Below are 18464 nucleotides of genomic sequence, written 5' to 3'. Positions count from 1 at the left end.
GAAAATTCTGTCCTGTGGCATGTCTGTACTGCTGAAGAAGACAGCCCAAATGCATCTTCTCCAGCAACTTATGAACAAGATGTCTTCATTGATTAATGACTGATGAAAATCCTGAATGATTAGCACCTGTTATGTATGAAAGCGTCATGCCTGGCCCCTGTGGGAAACTGACTGGTTCTAAAGAACCAAGTCTCAGCCAGAAGCATAGAAGTTGCTGTTGACAATCTCCAGAACCACGGTGGTGATTGGGGTGGGAGCAATAGGAATGACCGAAACTCATAAAGCACCCCCAGTAGGCAGTTGGGCTGTAATATTCAGTATGACTCTACAACTAATCAGCAACATATCTCCCAACCCCCAAGAAATCCACAAAATTACATGACTGACTCTTCACGCTCTTTAGCCCTAGTAGAAGGGCTCTCAGAAAGCCATGAGACAGCCATATTCATGCTTTCATGTGAGGGGTTCCACGGACATTCCCATGTCGAGAAGAAGTCCTTCTCCCATGAGTTGACTAGGGCAACCAAACCCCGCTACTGGAAATTTCCTAATTAATGGGCTGTTTTCATTTATCTATTCCACTCTCAAGTATTTGTTGCATATCTTCAATATTTATCACTTCTTCCTAGGCAGTGCTAAGAGATAAAGATGTATGATCCCTTGTCAAGGGAAGAGGAGACAGAATAGCAGTCTCTGAGCCCAAACTATATATCAGGCTCTGTCCTAGGTTCTTCGGTTAATCTTGCAAACAGTCTTGAAAGATGGCTGGTGATTGCATCTGTTCCTTAGGTGAGGAGTTCGAGGCTCAGAAAAATTACTTACCAAAGCTGACACAGCTACCGAGGGTAGAATTGAAGTTCCTACTCAGGTTTGTCTTCCTCAAAAGCCGGTGCCATGCTAGTGCTTCCTTAGGAGCTAACAGCCCAGTAGAAGAGACACAGAATTAAAGATGCTGTAACATGTGTATTAACAAGTTTAAATAAAATGCTGTTACAGGGGGGCACCTGGGTGGGTCAGTGGGTAAAATATCTGCCTTCAGCTCAGGTCATCATCTCCAGGTTCTGGGATCGAACCCCCACGTTGGGCTCCGTGCTCAGCAGGGAGTCTGCTTCTCCCTCTCCCTCTGCGGCCCCCCTGTACTCTCTCTGTCTCTCTTCCAAATTAATAAATAAAATGTTTCTAAAAAAATAAATAAAATGCTGTTACATTAAGAAATTTAACTAAAATGCTGTGGCAGTTCAAAGAGGGAGAGAAATACTTCTGGCTGAGAGATCTGAGCATACTGGCCGGGGTGGGTGACAATTGGTTGGACATCAAGGATGAGATGGGTCACCCGAGCACCCTATTTAAATCTTCCTTCATCTACGAAGCAAGCATCTCATACCGTGCTTCAGTCATATACAAGTATAGTGACTGTTGGAAATATTCTCCAATCAAATGTGTTTGACCCCAGTATAAAGGAAGTGAGGGGAAATCTGGAGACATTCCTCTTCCTTTTGGAAAGGCGGTCTCAACCAAAGCACTTGGGATGACGTGTAGGTGGGAAGTAACAGAAGGGTATTAAATAACTAAGTTCTGAGGAAGCTAGATTACCTAATTTTGAGGAGAGAAACCCTAACTTGAGAGATTTGTAGTCAGTAACTTATATATGAACTTCTTGAGTATAGACTTTCCACCCAGAGCAACTCCCCAGTTGTGTAAAACGTAGCTGGCCATTTACTTTGTTATCTTACCTACAACCGTTCCCGCTTTTCTGCGTGTAGTCCGAACTCTCCCAGTGAAGATCCGGCCCTCTGCCCGCAGATTGTTCTTTTGCTTTGCTCCGTTTTCCGTCGGTGCCTCTCTCATCCCTGAATGTTTTCTGGCCTCTTCTCCTCCAGCCATCATCCAGCTTCAGGCTCTGCTGCCCTCCCGCGAGCCTCTGCTGAGAACTGGTTGCTCCTTCCTTTCCTTCCCACTGGACACTGACTCTGTGTTGCAGAATCGCGAGTATTCAATGCACTTGTGTATTTTCCGCTGAGGTGATAGTATGGTTTTTGAGAACAAAAAAAGATGCCTTTCTGCACATATCCCGAGCAGCTAGCGCTCTGCCTGATACGTAGTTATCCCTCAGTAGATAGGCGCTGGATCCATACATCGATGTAGAGACAAATGGACAGTTTGGTCCTGAGCTAACTCTGTGTATAGCAACCCAGTTCACAACATCCATTAAGCCTGTGGGACAGTTTTACCATCTAAGGCCCGAGCTCCAGAAGCCTCTGGACAAGGTATTAGAAGCAGAGCTACTGTAGGAAAACCCAGAATGGGATTTTCAATACGGTAATTATCAGTATTCTCATGGGCAGATGTAAATATCATTTAATGTATGCACAGATTACTGCGTTTTATTGGCTCTTGAATATGTCATAATTAAGTGACTGCTTCTGACTGTGGAGTCAAGATCATACCATTTTAAAAATTGAACATAATTATCTGCTCTGATCACTTAGATAAAATATTATGGCTTATTTTACATTTCCATAATGCACCTTGTGGAGCGTTCTCAACATTTACCAGCATCCCAGATCCCAGCTAATTCTTCAGCGGAAGCTGCAACTGACTTTGCCAGTCAGTCACTCGGGGTTATCTTCAGACCTTTGACACTAGGATCATTCTTGCCCTGTCTCATTTCTCCTCGTGGAGGAAAGATGGGAGCAGGTGTGCCTCATGAGTAGAGTCTGAAGTACATTAAGTAGCTGACAAGCAGTATGCTAATTCAGTTGCTTTTGGGGTCATATGTGTGTTTAATGAGTATTTGTTGAGCAATTCCTTTGTCTTAGTCCAAGGATTTTCGGAAGTCTTGCCAGAACCAACAGTGTGCAGGTATGTGTACGTACATGTGTACTGATGGGCGGATGTATAGAAACACATATTACTGCACACAGTATATTCTGTATATTCAGTATATTCTGATACGTTGCATTCTGTTCTGTCCTATTCCATCGCATACCAATCCGTTCCATGTTGGTTTTGATGCGCAGTTTCAGAAACACTGCTTAGTCATTATCAGTTAACACAGCCTAAACAGGTACAGCATGTGGCCTCTGCTCCCAGAAAGCCCTATTTGGATGTACATTTTACCACGACTGGAGGGGCTGAGTGGGAGTTACCATGGATTATATTATATGCGGGATCTTACACAACTTCTGTCAACCGACCGTCTTTTTTCTCGTTTCGTTCAGCCTCATTTGCAAATGTTCCTTGCTCAGTTGCAAACTGTCATGGATCTGTTTGGGGGAAGCTGATGAGTAATCTTGTGAATGGAAAGACGAACTGAGGGAAATTACTTACTTTCTGTGTTGACTCAGGCCCCGTTTCGTCTTAACTCCCTAGTTAGGAGACATCAGTAATGATTCTGTCTCTGCAACTCATCCCTAAATAAAATTAATTGGAAACTAGATAGCTCCCTAATAACCATGCTTGTTTTTGCATAATAGAAGGAGAAAAGGATTAAATTCTTTGTTCTAATTAATAGGAATGAAAATAGAATCGCAATCCATGGTAGGGCAAAATGAGAGAAAATAAGGCTTGTAAGTAATTTTCATGGTTGTTTAGGAATAATTGTTTCATTATTGAGTTAATAGGTTTTACAAACAGCTCCCATTTCCATATCATATTTTTGCAGTGGCTCTTTATTGAGATTGCCTAGGCAGAAGATGACAGGATGCTGTTTTCAATCCATCACTTGTCTAAAATACGAGCTCCAGAGTAGTTGGGGGGGGGGGGGGGAGATGCAGCAGGAAAGAGTAAGGTATGGGAGGGGACATAGGGGGTCAGATTGAAATCAGTTGATTAATAAGACAACAAAATTCATTCACCAGCTTGTTGCAAAGGAGACTCTTATTATTCTGGAGAGAAATTAGACATCAGATCCCTCATAGGCCCGAGGCTCTGACATGTGTTTTATAATGACAGTTAATTAGATACTGTCTGCAGCAATCATAGGCTGTCATTTCTAATACATTTCTGGGAAGTTGAAGGACAGGAGAAGTCACCCCCTCCCCATTTTCCCCCTTCCCATAACTCAAATCGTTTGCCAAAATTAACTATGAATATATGAGGCGCAAGTTCAACAATTATACAGCCGTTCTGCGCATTTATGTTTCCTGCTTGGTATGTGCCATGCATCTCAGGCTACGCCGGGCATGCGTTTTCCAGACAGAGTTGTTACTGCAGCCCTGGTGATATTTTGGAACGTCTCACACAGCACTCTCTAACACCTGGGCTCATGGAAGATACCACTCATCATTGCAACGTAGGCATTAGAACACAGAGAATCTTCCACGCTCGTGCACTCAAACTGTGAGCACCGTCCCTGCCACCATTTCTCCTAAAACAGAAACTGCAGTGCCTTAGCTGAAATTATTTATTCTCCTATATAGAAACCTTAAATTTGGTTAGCTCCTGCAGTGTTTTCTCATGTAAGATTTTAATGCCCTCTTTTGCTGAATGTCATTATAGCATGGCAATGAAGTATAACAGGAAAGAAACTAAGCAGAAACCTTCCTTATGATAGCCTAAAATCATAAATTGTTGAAATGTTAAGAGACCTTACGGATGGTCTAATCCAGTCCCTTTACTTTACATGCAAAGACATTTGAGGCCCAGAGTGCTAGAGTAAGCCCGAGCTAAAACTCCATTCTCCTGACTTCTGGGCTGCGGCTCCTTTCCCTTTAGAACACTGCTTCCCACCTATTATCTGAGTGACTGTGCAAAGTCAAAACCTTGAGTGTTCTCATGTAAAATGGGCATAGAAATAATATTTTCCTTGTAGGGTTGCAGTGAGCGTAAATGGGTCATCTGTGGGACACTGGACAATCTTGTGCTGCCCTCTGCTTGGGGTTTCTTTTGGTTTTTTAAATTCATTTATTGATTTTAGAGAGAGAGAGCAGGAGCAGGAGGGGCAGAGGGAGAGAGAGAATCCAAATCAGAGTCCCCACCAAGCGCAGAGCCGGGTGCGGGGCTCTATCCCAGCAGCCCAAGATCTTGACTTGAGCTGAAACTGACTGAAACCTGAGTTAAACCGACTGAGCCACCCAGGCACCCCATCCTCTCCTTGCTTTTATCACATGTCATCTTTACCCAGTGCATACCTAGACCTCATAAAGCCCCAATGAGGACCTAAGAAGGCTTGCCAGAACTTTCTGGTCGAAAACTATATTCTTTAACAGGTGATCCACTAAGTTTCTGTTTCCTGTTTAGGGACATGGCTAAGCAATTCGTGTGCAGAAATTCGATCTTTTTCAACTCTCGTTCTCGTAACTAGTGTCTCTAGGGTAGTGGTTTCCAAGCATAGCAAAGTAGGAATTTGCTAGAGATTTTCTTTAAAGTACAGATTCCTGTTCCTGTCGGATTTCTCTCCTCCTGTCAGCGCGCACCTGAGAAAAAACCTCCTTAAGTAGGTTTGGAGCGGATCCTCGAGATTCTGTACAGTTGCTAGGTTTTGTTTTATTTTTGCTCTTTGAGCTCCCTAGTGGACAGGCTGGAAGATGCCACTTATGAGAGCAGATGATGCCCCCAAAATGCGCTACCTTCCACAGCCACTCAGATCTCTGGGTACTCTTGTGGGTTCTAATTGACTCTTCCATTTTGGAAGTTGAAATGTCAGCAGTAAGCTGATAACATAAATTCTTGGAGGTACTGACTTACCTATCCTTGCCTTATGTACTCAGTACACACAGCCTCTTGGCCCTGCTGTCCATTCCCCCGCACCCCACACCCCACCTCCTCCACCACACTGTCCATCTAGGATGGACATTTAGCCGTGTCCCCGAGCAGAGATCTGCTGCCCATTACCAGTGGAGAACGCATCTAAGATTTGTTCTGTGTTACGGTTGTGGTGGTTCTGATATCCCCATACCCAACATCCTAATAATAGGGCTGAGTTTATATGAAGCCACTCCCTGTTACAGCTGGTCTCCTCACAAAGATACATTTTCAAAACACGTAGCTGGGATTAAGGATCCGATGTGTGATGCTGAGTGATTACTCTCTGTGTGAAATAAACTGGAATTGGAAAGCTGATTAAGCCATATTCTGGACCACATTGTATAATTCTGCATCCAGTGAGCTAACCCAGCCCCAGGGCAGAGTTGGAAAGGGCACAGGCGTGCAGACCATCAACATCCCTGAAGATCTAGACTGATACCTTAAATTATTCTCTGGCATGAGCAGAAACTGTGTGCTTCGTCAATTCCATATGTGTTACTCTAATGGTTGACTTGCTTTCTAAATGAATATAGCCTCCTTACCAGCTGTGGACTCCTAATGTTTGCAGAGGTTTAAAGATGTTCCAGTAGGAAGTAGCTTGACATCGAATAAAGATGTTGAAAGAAGAAGACAAAGATAATGAAATAATACATACAAAATTAGCTGAGACAGAGCCCAGCACATAGTAAGCATTCAGTGAATATTAGCTCCAGCTGAGATCATTACTATTATTCTTAAACCATAGCTGTTTAACTCAAGTCATTACTGATAATCCGTGGCATATTGTCCATGGTATTAAGCATAGTTACCTTAAAGACATTTAACTTGATTTCTTATAAAAAAGAAATTTTACGGATCCGCTTAGTTCAAGTCTAACTCTTGCTGTATTTGTGCATGTGATAGTCTGTGGTTCTTAACTTATGGATGTGAGTTCTGAGTTCATATTTTCATTGGATTTAGTGAATTGGATGTTTTCAGGTGAACTAAGTGGTCTGTATGAGGCTCATCCCTGGACCTTTTTTTTTTTTTTAAAGATTTTATTTATTTGACACAGAGAGATCACAAGTAGGCAGAGAGGCAAGCAGAGAGAGAGAGAGGGAGGAGGAAGCAGGCTCCTGCCTAGCTGAGAGCCCGATGCAGGACTCGATCCCAGGACCCTGATATCATGACCTGAGCTGAAGGCAGAGGCTCAACCCACTGAGCCACCCAGGCAGCCCCCCCCCCCCCCCGCCAGACCATTTTTGAGAATCACTGAGGCTCAGGGCACCTGGGTGGCTCAAGTCAGTTCAGTGTCTGCCTTCGGCTCGGGTCATGATCCTGGAGTCCCGGGATCGAGTCCTGCATCAGGCTCCCTGCTTAGCGGGGAGTCTGCTGCTTCATTCCCTTGCCTCTTCCCTGGTTCGTGCTCACTGTGTCTCTCTCACTCAGTCTCTCCTAAATAAATAAATAAATAAATAAAATCTTAAAAAGAAAAAAATCACTGAGGCTTATGATAACTCACGATGTCAAGTTTATGATATTTTTCCCTGAAGATTCTAATCTTCCACTTAACTTGCCCCTCCCCATGAATTGAGTAAATAATGGATAATGATGAAAATAGGGCTAACCTGACCAAAGTTTTTTACCTCCAGCAGTGACTCAGACACATGGCAGAAGGTAGAGGATTGACTTTATGTCAGAGCTCTAGGTCTGTGGGTTTTAGGAGGATTTAACTCTTCAGGATCATAATTGTGACAATTTTTGAAAAAGATAGTCTTTTACATGGTTTATTTCCCTCAGTTTGTCATGTCAGAAGTGAAGAATTCCATTTTTCTTCTCAACTCCTAACTATGTAGTGTGACCTAGCAGGGTTTCTTCGTCTCTTTAATCTGCAATATGCCTTCCCTTTGGGGAAAAGGAACAGAAATCAATTTGGATGAAATGTACGGCTTCCATGTGTGAAACTTTCAAGTAAATTGGAAGAAGTGTGCATTGATCATTCTTAGCCCACATCATGGCAAAATAACCTCAGGCCACTTTCTCGGCCATTCAGTAACGGAGTCAAGTGGACTGACCCACAGTGCCATGTACAAACACATGGCTTTCTTAATCTGTGTACACAGTGTAGCACTGTCCTTGCACTCTTGCCTTGGTTTATCATCTTTAGTAAATTTTGACAGGAAGATGAATTTTCTCTGTCAAACATAAAGCAGATGCATCTGGAAGAATATATGCATAGCCACACTAATGTTCTCTGGGACATACTCTCCTTCTACTTTTCTGTGGGTCTGATACAATAGAGAAAACTGAGACACAATGAAGACATCAAAATATCCAGGAAAATGTGAGATCCTTTTCCCTGTCCGTATCTCCTGTGAGACACCCATAATTCCCCCAACTTATTCATTGATTTTTCTGCTGCGTATCCTAAGTCCGTATACATTGGAGATAGTAGGTTTATTATATGGTGCCCTCATGGCTCTACGTCATGGCTGTAGACCATTTAGGATGTTCTCATGTCCATAAAAGAGCAACTCAAGTTTGGCATTCCTGACACTTCAGAAAAGGATTCCTAGGAAGTCTAAAATTGGACTTGATGCTGGAAGAAAATTGCATCATCAGTTCTCTTGAAGGAAATACGTCTTTTCCCTATTACAGTCTTGGTGGGCTTAGTTTTTTTTAGATATTTATAGATATTCTGTGGATAAAAACACTCTTAGGACGCCTGGGTGGCTCAGCTGGTTGAGTGTGCAACTCTTAATTTCAGTTCAGATCATGATCTCAGGCTTGTGAGATCGAGCTCCACATGGGGCTCCATGCTCAGTGCAGAGTCTGCTTGAGATCTCTGCCCTCTCCCTCTGCCCCTCTCCCTCTGTACCCACATGCATGCTTGCATCCTCTGTCAAAATATAAAAATTTGGGGTTTTTTTCTTTAAAAAGCACTCTTAAAGAAATAAGGCAAAGTAAAGTTAGAGATCTAATTCTGGCCAGGCTAGAAAGATCAAAGAAGTGGACACTTCAAACTGCAAGTATGATTTTAAGGAAGAAGTTAGTCACCTGAGGAAGTTGAGTCTTTTGTTTTCTTTTGTTCACTCTTTACTGATTGTACAGTCTGTTTTTCTCACTTCACCCTCTGGTACAAAGAATATAAATGGTGGTGTCTTTATGTTGTTGCTCAATAAAGAGCAGTGTGGTATTCATCTTACAGACTTCTCTTCTCCTTCTCCCAATGCTGGCTGCACTGCCATGGTTTATACCTTAGCTTCAGTCTTCTATTAATTTATTCCGTCATCCCTCAGGTATTAACTGAACATCTTGTCTCTCATTGTAGACTTTCAGGATGTGCTACCCCCAAGCCCCAGGTCTGTGTGGAAAAAAGGATGGCCAAAGAAGGCTAATTGAACTCTTTGTGAATGAAGGGCTGCAAAGTATGAATGAGGAGTTGAGTTCCAGTGCGAATGTGGACAGGATTTATTTGTTCTTATCTCTCATTTTTAAGATCATGTATAAATTATGACAAATATGAGTCATATTTGATTTGTATCCTCTTAAATCATCATTTTATTTTTTTAGAGTTATCAAATGTTCAAGAGCTAACATTTGGCTCAGAGTAAGCCTATTCGTATGCCAGATAATTTGGATTGAGTTCGGAAGCCTACTGCTTTGGATCTTCGGATGGGTGTTCTTTTTTTTTTTAATTTATTTTTTATTTATTTTCAGCATAACAGTATTCATTATTTTTTCACCACACCCAGTGCTCCATGAAATCTGTGCCCTCTATAATACCCACCACCTGGTACCCCAGGATGGGTGTTCTTAACAAAGTTCTCTATCCCTTTATTGCTGTTAAAGTTTCTTTATTGCCACAAACGTGTTCCCTTCTTTACTGGTGTCCTCTTCACTGCTTTGTATGTAAGAATACTTATGTGTAGTTCACTACCTTATTAAAAATATGAGACAAAGTTGTCTTATAACTGGGACCTTTTAGCCTTCTGGAAAGGAATTACAGTGAAAACAAAAAAGAGCACAAGCTTTAATTTTGTTGTCAATATAGGACCACTTGAGGGTCAAGAAAATTACTTACTTTATATTTTGAAACATTATTTTATAATTATCTTTTGCTAACGATTTCCTTACATTTAGTCTGCTAAAATTGTAGAGTTTAAATGTTTTTGCTAGGATCTTTAATGATTCTTGTTCCTCATCAAGGAGAATTCTTTGAACATAGTATTTATCAGAATTTCTACTGAGATTAAAAACCGCGTACACTTTATTCTTTCTTTGAGGCCTCTGCTTGTTCTCTTGAGAATACATATATAGTTTTTTTTGTCAATTAACTTCGCTTTCATAGCTATATCTTCAGAAGATATTATCAGGGAACTTCATTACTGGATTGTATATTTAGGACTGAGTCATATAACCTGAGGATCTCTTTTTGGAGCACAGAATATAGTAAAAATACTTCTACAGAGGCTCTTGTGAGAAGTTGCCACCCTAAAGCTGACAAATGCTTTCATGTTCTTGGTGAATGTCATTCTAATGAACAAGGCAGTATTATGATTTTTGACAGAACCAGGGATGGCCTGATGTGGAATTATAGTAAGAAGCAGATGAGTAGTATAGGCGAGAGAGAAAGATTGGCATGTGGGTGAGATTTAAAATTTTTTTTTTTAATTTTTTATTTTTTATAAACATATATTTTTATCCCCAGGGGTACAGGTCTGTGAATCACCAGGTTTACACACTTCACAGCACTCACCAAATCACATACCCTCCCCAATGTCCATAATCCCACCCCCTTCTCACAAACCCCCTCCCCCCGGCAACCCTCAGTTTGTTGTGAGATTAAGAGTCACTTATGGTTTGTCTCCCTCCCATTCCCATCTTGTTTCATTTATTCTTCTACCCACTTAAGCCTCCATGTTGCATCACCACTTCCTCATATCAGGGAGATCATATGATAGTTGTCTTTCTCTGCTTGACTTATTTCGCTAAGCATGATACGCTCTAGTTCCATCCATGTTGTCGCAAATGGCAAGATTTCATTTCTTTTGATGGCTGCATAGTATTCCATTGTGTATATATACCACATCTTCTTGATCCATTCATCTGTTGATGGACATCTAGGTTCTTTCCATAGTTTGGCTATTGTGGACATTGCTGCTATAAACATTCGGGTGCATGTGCCCCTTTGGATCACTACATTTGTATCTTTAGGGTAAATACCCAATAGTGCAATTGCTGGGTCATAGGGCAGTTCTATTTTCAACATTTTGAGGAACCTCCATGCTGTTTTCCAGAGTGGCTGCACCAGCTTGCATTCCCACCAACAGTGTAGGAGGGTTCCCCTTTCTCCGCATCCTCGCCAGCATCTGTCATTTCCTGACTTGTTGATTTTAGCCAGAGAATGCAGACTTTTAAAACCATCCTGTCTAGGTTCACATCCTGGCCTAGTCACTTTTTAGTTGTTTGACCTTGAGAAAGTCGCTAAACCTATTTTTAGTTTCCTCTTCTGGTATAGGGAGATGACAATAACAATACCTCCTTTAAAGGATTGTCATTAAGGATTAAGCCTGTTAATATATACGGAGTTCTTAGATGGTCTCTAACATATAACTAGCACTATCATATGTTACACCTTCTTATTCTTGATTCATTATGAAGATTATCTTGGCGCCATACCTTAACCAAGTGATTTTCTGTTCTCCCTGGAGCTACGTCTCTCCCACACCTCTGTGCTTTTCACAGCCTAGGTATTTACTATCATTACCCTTTATCCTTCATTCAAAAAAAAAAAAAAAGTACCTTATCAAAGTGTACTTGATTGATGAGAATGGTAGGTATTCTTCCTGGTACTATACTGTGATTAAGACAAAGGAAAGGTCCAAAGTGTAGAGTGTAAGAGTTTTCACCAAGTTGCCTTTCATCCTGTTGTATCTCTTGTTTCTGATTCAAGGGGGAAATTAATGAGGAAAAAAAAAAAGGAAACCAAGTTCCTCATCGATTCCCTTACTGACTTTAAAAACGACGTGGTTTGAGATCTTATCTCATAAGACTTCTCCACTATTTTTAGAGTGTGGAGAAGGTCGAGAGGTGGTGGACCATTTACTCTCTTCCCACCATTATTCATTTGGAAAGTTATAATCTCACCAAAGTGTCAGAGCTGTTTCCCTTTCATTGTCACATAGCAGAAACAATATCCAAGCAATAATTGCCTTATTGAATCCCTTATTAGTCTGTAATGTGGCCTCTGCCATGTCTTTTTTTTTTTTCTTTCAATTTAATTCTTCTAAAATGCTAACAGCATTTCCTTTCTGATTTCGCCTCACATGGGCTGCGTCAGAGACTTTTAAGAAAATTGTTATGGTGTTAATTAAGATTTCATGGTCAGGCTCTATTCTATAATAGGTATGATAGGATTTGGCCTCCTCTGTGTCTTCAAATAGGCAATTCCAACATCCTTATGATTTTTCCTGCTGCCTTAGAAGATTTGAGATAATGGAGAGATGATGAAGCTATCAAACAAATTTTATTGATTCATCTTTGTGAATGTAATTCATATATCAGTAAGTACCTTGGAGGCAAAATTACCTTTGGAGTTGGACATTCCTTTGCAAAGTTGTATTAGAAAGGTAATTTTGTTTGGGTAGGCGACAGGGTTTTGCTTTTAAATACTGTAAAATTTATATCTACTTGCCATCTTCATTGTATAAGTGAGAGGTTTAAATACTCTGCATTTTATTTCCCTGTCTATAAAAATGAGGGCTTTTTTTTTAATGGCTTTCTCAATACTACTAACTCTTATTTTTGCTGTATTGCTAGATGAGAAGAATGGATTTATAGTACTATAAAAAGCAAAGAGTGAGGGAGGAAAGAGAAGGAACAAATAACCTAGCAACTCTGTTCCTTGGAGTGCTTCAGAACTCAGTGGGCCTTTGGATCACTGGAGAAATTTCAGTTAGTGATTTCTTGTTGTCCAGATCAGAGGACTTATCCTGATTTACTGGGGAGCAGAGCCGTGTGTCCTTGTAGGTTGGAAGAGCAAGCATTGGATGCTGAAGGGGTTGGCTTTTTTCTAAACAGTGACATTAGCACAGAACTGATGGTCACTGATGGTTTTTTACAACTAGCGATGTTTTTCCTTCTAGCCATCAAGCAGTACCCTAATAACCTTAACATTCACAGTTAACAACCTTCCCCCCAAATCCTTAATTTTCTTCATATTTGAAATAATTTCTCCTTCCTACAATTGCTGCACTATGTCAATGCGGAAAAGAGAAGCATTCATGATATTAGCAGCCTCAGAGACGTGATGGGTTGGAGAGCTCAAAAACTGGTTTTAAGAGCTTGTCATTTAACAGGTTTCTTCCCATGCATATATATTTTTAAACTGCCCTTTTATGTTAATAGAGATGATGTCTTGCTTGGACTTAGCAACTCCCAGACTTACCGGGAGTCTACCAGAATTATTGCGAATAATTCTCAAGGAGCAATGTCTTCCCCCCCCCCCCCCTTTTGGAGCATAGGAGCATCATAAGGAATCCCACATTGGGCTGCAGTGGCACAGTTTAAGTGTGTCTGCCCTGTTCTCTCTGTGGCCTGGCGTGACCACTGAAGAGATTCAAAGGTGTGGTGCCTCGAGGCTGGCAAGCACCTTTGCTCCCCACAGCCCATTCTCTTAAAGGGAGAACTAATGGAGAACATCTGTGGCGGCCAGAGTCCCTGTTGGCATGCTGGTATTTTTAAAACTACGAATTATTAAATTTTGCCTCCTAAAATGCCAAGTGATTACTTGATCTTCTAGAAGGTGCTCTGATTATAATAGGCCTGCTTTATGGTGACTGCACCTATGACATCACGAAACTGAGCAGATGGTGTTTTTAATTAGTCTTTGGGAGAATGAGACACTGGCCATTGCGTCAGCAGCACTGACGAGAATGGAACATTCTGCCTGTGTTCCTTCCAACGTTTTGGTTCAAGAGAAAATGACAACTATTAGATAATATATCTTCCTGTATAAGGGAAATAGAGAGTCTCAAGAAGCAAACAACAAGGGCACCTGGGTGGCTCAGTGGCTTAAAGCCTCTGCCTTCTGCTCAGGTCATGATCCCAGGGTTCTGGGATTGAGCCCCCCTCAGGCTCTCTGCTCAGTGGGGAGCCTGCTTCCTCCTCTCTCTCTGCCTGCCTCTCTGCCCACTTGTGATCTCTGTCTGTCAAATAAATAAATAAAATCTTTAAAAAATTAAAAAAAAAAAGCAACAGCAACAATAAGACCTCTCGAAATGTGAAATTCAGAACAGTCTGTGGAGAAAGCTGTTGTAGATTATCTGGTTCATTTGTTGGTAGCCTACAGAAGTCATTAAACTCGATTAAACTAGACTTCTTGGGGTTCCTGGATTCACTAGAAACATAAATTGGCTTTCTGTCAGTTCTGAAGTCTAAAGATGGTTTGTACACACGGCAGTGGTGATTTAACAGAGCAGTGAGTTAGGAGTGGGTAGACCCGAGTTTTGGGACCTGGCTCTTCTACTTCCTAGTTGTGTTTCCTTCACTACCTTAATCCTTCTGGGTTTGTTTCTTCATCTGAAAAATTCAGGAATTGGAATATCAGTGAATGCACAGACCCTTTCTAATTCTGAAAATCTGTTGATTCTAAAACCAGTGTGTGGGGTTTTTCCAGATCATTGAAGCCCAGCCACCCCTGTACCTGAAGCATGTGGGAGAGCTTGGTATGTCTCCAGAGAATTTGCCTTGGCATTGGGCCATCTGCGCCTTTGTGAGTTTCCGATACGGGGCTCCGCAGTAACTCGCTGTGATCAGTGGAGAGGTAGGGGGGGCTCAGGAACTCAACTCCCAATTGTGTTCTGGACTGCTTCACAGCTATTATGCCTTTGGGCAAGATGTCTAACTTATTTTTAGTTCGACCAGCTATAAAACACAAATAATACTCTTCCAGACATGCCACTTAAGGAGTGACAATGCAAAAAAAAAAAAGCTTTTGTTGTGTTGGAATCCACCTCTTCTAATTTTAATCATTCCCTTACAGCTTCTAATTAAAAAAAAAAAAATCATTCCTTTGTAATCCTAATGTGTATGAGTCTTTCTACTGATATGGCTTTGGGGATGAATACAACCAAGTTGGGTCAGTATCAAGATGCTTCCAAGGGTTGCAACATTGCCTCTGTTCAGTGTCTTTTAAGCCTTTGTAGAAAACATGTTAACTTCTTTAGCTCAGAGGAAATCATCAGTGCAGACACTGCTAGTCATTTGTCAAAATGCTGCATTAGGAAATGTTATATTTATACATATCTAGGTTTACTAAAATAAATGTAACCTCTGAGGGCATGCAATCATTCTGGGCTACAAACTAGTTAGATACCTGGGCCTCTGGGCTTACAAATAAACAAATATCCCTTCTTGGTTTTATAAAATTGTTGGATTATTTCAAATCACACAAATGCACCCATCCTTGGGGCCTTGAGGGCATTAACATTAATCAAAGTGATGCAAAATTCAATTAGAAATTATCTGATGCTCCCTGCATGTTGATCTCACTAGGCAAGGAGTCTCCTTTGCAATAATCTACTTGAACAGATGAGACTCAGATCAGGCAGGCTGAAAGCTGTCAAAGGATAAGTCTCGAATCAGGGCAGAAAAATGATCTCAACATGGGAACCTTCTTCACAGCATCATTCATAGCAGAGGGGAGCCTGGGGCAAATCACACTTTTAATGGGTCCCCTGAATCACTTTTTTTTTGTAGATAAAACCTGGTTGAATGAATGCCAGGAATGACTACCCTTATATTAAATGTTGCCACTACCTGGGTACCAAACTACAATTATACTGTATGTGGAGGGAAAGGGGCGTGGCACCAAAGGTTGGGCAATGTTTTGTGGCATATATGGAAAGACAAGTCTCCACAGACCTGACTTCTGGTTTCAAGGCTGCATTGAATTGGTTGATTGACCCTGGTCACTGGCTGAAGCCATTGGAAGGCAAGGTGACAGAGTGGAAAAACCCAAGTGCCAGGACAGACCAGGGTTGGAAGCACAACTGCACCATTTTTCTTTGTCTAATGACATTCGACAAGTTCTGTACGTCTGTGCTTCATCTTTAAAATAAGGGTGTGTATCTCATGGGAGTATGATGAGGGTTAGTAATAAAGTGTATTAGTAATTCTTGTGGTTCATAGTATTCAGTAAATGACTTTGAAAGAACCTTCTGTGGCCCATATCCTCTACTATGGATGTGAGCCATTGGATTCCTTGAAAACTTCCCCAGTCCCTTGGTCCCTTCCCAGTGGTAGGGGACTTGGAGTGTCCATGTTATCATGGCATCCTTAAGTCGCTGTTGCTGTAAAGTCTGCCAAGACTAGCTGGCTGGAGATAACCAGAGACCAGGGATTGTCTATGGATGATTATTGAAAGAGTGAATCATAGCCACATACCCAGGTGGCCTTTGATGCTTGCCTGTGAAGCGCTGCTGTGACATCATATCAGTCATGGCCCCGGCCATCATCCCACTTGCAGTTCTCCTTGGGCATAACTGCTTTTATGAACGATGAATTTTATATGATTCCTGGTGGCAGAAGGCCAGAATGTTCATCTCCTTCACCCCACCAAAGTACTCATCCATGTTTGTGCTCTTGAACTCTTGCATTTAAGTAGTGTAATAAAGTGTGCATTCATTGCACTGTGTGGAGAGTTAGTATATGGGATCATTGCTTATAGGTAGTTCTAAAAACTATAAATTATTTGCAAGGGAGAAAGTTCAGATTCTGACAAATGGAGAAAACTTAGTTCTTTTGCTTATGATGTACCAGTAACAGGAGGTAATACAGATCTATGGTTGTGGATACTTTTACATTTTGATGAACTCTTCTGTACAGTTTCACTGCTCTGACCCCATAGTTGACGGCAGTCAGTACCAAGAGAAAATGTTTTTACATAGCAGATGAGATGCACATTTTTTTTTTGTTTTGATTTGCTCTTTTGGGACAACTTATGAATGTGACAGATTCTTCACACCCCCATTCTTTATGTTCTTAAAGAATAGTAATCATCAGTTTAAAACATTTATTTTATCTGTCCTTCCATTTTCAGTTGTAAAATTAATAATTATTATGTTAATAATTCAAATCAATAAAGTTTTAAATTACACCATTTAATCTTTTTTCTTAAGGCACTTTCTTGTTTGATTAACACATAAGCTTTCCTTTGCTCATATTTTTTTCTCTTAATCTTCATCATGTTTCTCTTACTAGGCAAGGAGGTCACGTGCAAGTGCTTGTAATGGCACATAGTAGCTATTGAACTCTAGTGGTTAAGACTTCAAGAGACCATTAAGAGGACAGAAAAATGTACCTTTGATATCTTAATTTGATCACTCTAACTGAGAAAATACACCTTAATGATTGTTCTTTAGGTATATTGACCTGATCATTCATTTGCCTGCTAATTTGGACCCTCGGTCTTTGCCTTCCTGGGTTTTATCTGCATTTGACTAGATGATAGATGGAGAAGACTGGACATCAATATTCCAGTGATGGAGCACAGGCCTTGACCTGTGTGCCTCTTTCTCTTCTTTCTTCCTCCCCGGAGTCTGTTCTTGTACATGGCCTTGCTGGTGGGCTTCGTCAGAGAGCTGACAGCACAGCTAGTTATAATGATGCTTTCAGATTTCTTCAGAGTCTGTAATTAAATGACATCACTAAGCCTTAAATGCATCTGCTGTGAAAGTCAGAAGGCTAAATTATCCCATTAAAGAGAGAAAAGTGTTACTTGGTGTTAAAGAATCCCAAGTTTAGTATGCTGAGGAGTTGCTTCGGGAAAGCTGTTGAAAGCCGGTTGAGCATGGAACATAGTGGGAAGATTGGGAGGCTGGTAAGGCCATGTGGTTCAGAACAAGCTGTTCAAGAATCACAGCTGCAATCAGGCTAACTTTTAAAAAGAGAAGGCATTTTTAAAAAATGGGTTTTTTTTTTTCCCCTTCTCAAATGCTGTTAACTGCTTAGCTGCTGGTTTTTACTCCAAACAGCTGGGCTACTCCCGGTAGCTCACAACGGCCCCGTGACCCCAGAATAGTATATTGTAGTTACCTGGAGCACAGTTTGAGACCAATGCCATGAGTTCAGTTCCCACAGGAGCAACTAACTTCACTAAATTAAATCACCGGTTATCCTGTCTCCAGCCCTAGTTAGCCATCTGCCATCTCACTGCCTCTTAACAAAAGGGATCCACAGAAAGAAACTCTTATTGATCAGCCCAAAAGTGCCATCACTATTGAAATGACATCTTAAAACCATGACAATTATGCCTACTTGGCTAAGGACACAATTTTTAAAATTAAAGTATTATTTCATATTGTGGTACAGTAAGGAATATTTATGTGGTCTTCGTCCCTGGTTCCTGACACACAGTACCTAAAACACTTGGAATCTCTGGAGTGATAGAGTGTCTTTTGTATGCTAATGAGATGACCAGTGACTGGGTTCCCCTGGATAGTTTCAGGGTGGGAGCTGGTCACCAGAAAGACCAAGGCAGGATTAGAGATTGGAACTCTGACCCCCTCCCCTACCTCCCGTCCCTCAGACTCCTCGGAGGGAAGAGACATTGGAAATTAATCATCCGTGGCCAAGGATTTCATGAATCATGCCTACATAATGAAACTTTTATAAGACCCCCTAGACAGCAGGATTTAGAGGGCCTCCAGGTTCGTGAGCACACACAACATGTC

At 41.3% G+C, this 18464-nt stretch overlaps 1 protein-coding gene across 1 annotated transcript in view; it reads left to right on the top strand.

The window, feature by feature from the left end:
• EXOC4 (exocyst complex component 4) overlaps window positions 1-18464 on the top strand; it is a 731315-nt gene that overhangs the window by 466650 nt on the left and 246201 nt on the right. The gene's annotated exons all lie outside the window — the stretch shown is intronic.

This window comes from Mustela nigripes, chromosome 4 (assembly GCF_022355385.1).
Source record: "Mustela nigripes isolate SB6536 chromosome 4, MUSNIG.SB6536, whole genome shotgun sequence".
Lineage (NCBI taxonomy): Eukaryota > Metazoa > Chordata > Mammalia > Carnivora > Mustelidae > Mustela > Mustela nigripes.
This window is presented reverse-complemented; position numbering and strand designations above follow the sequence as displayed.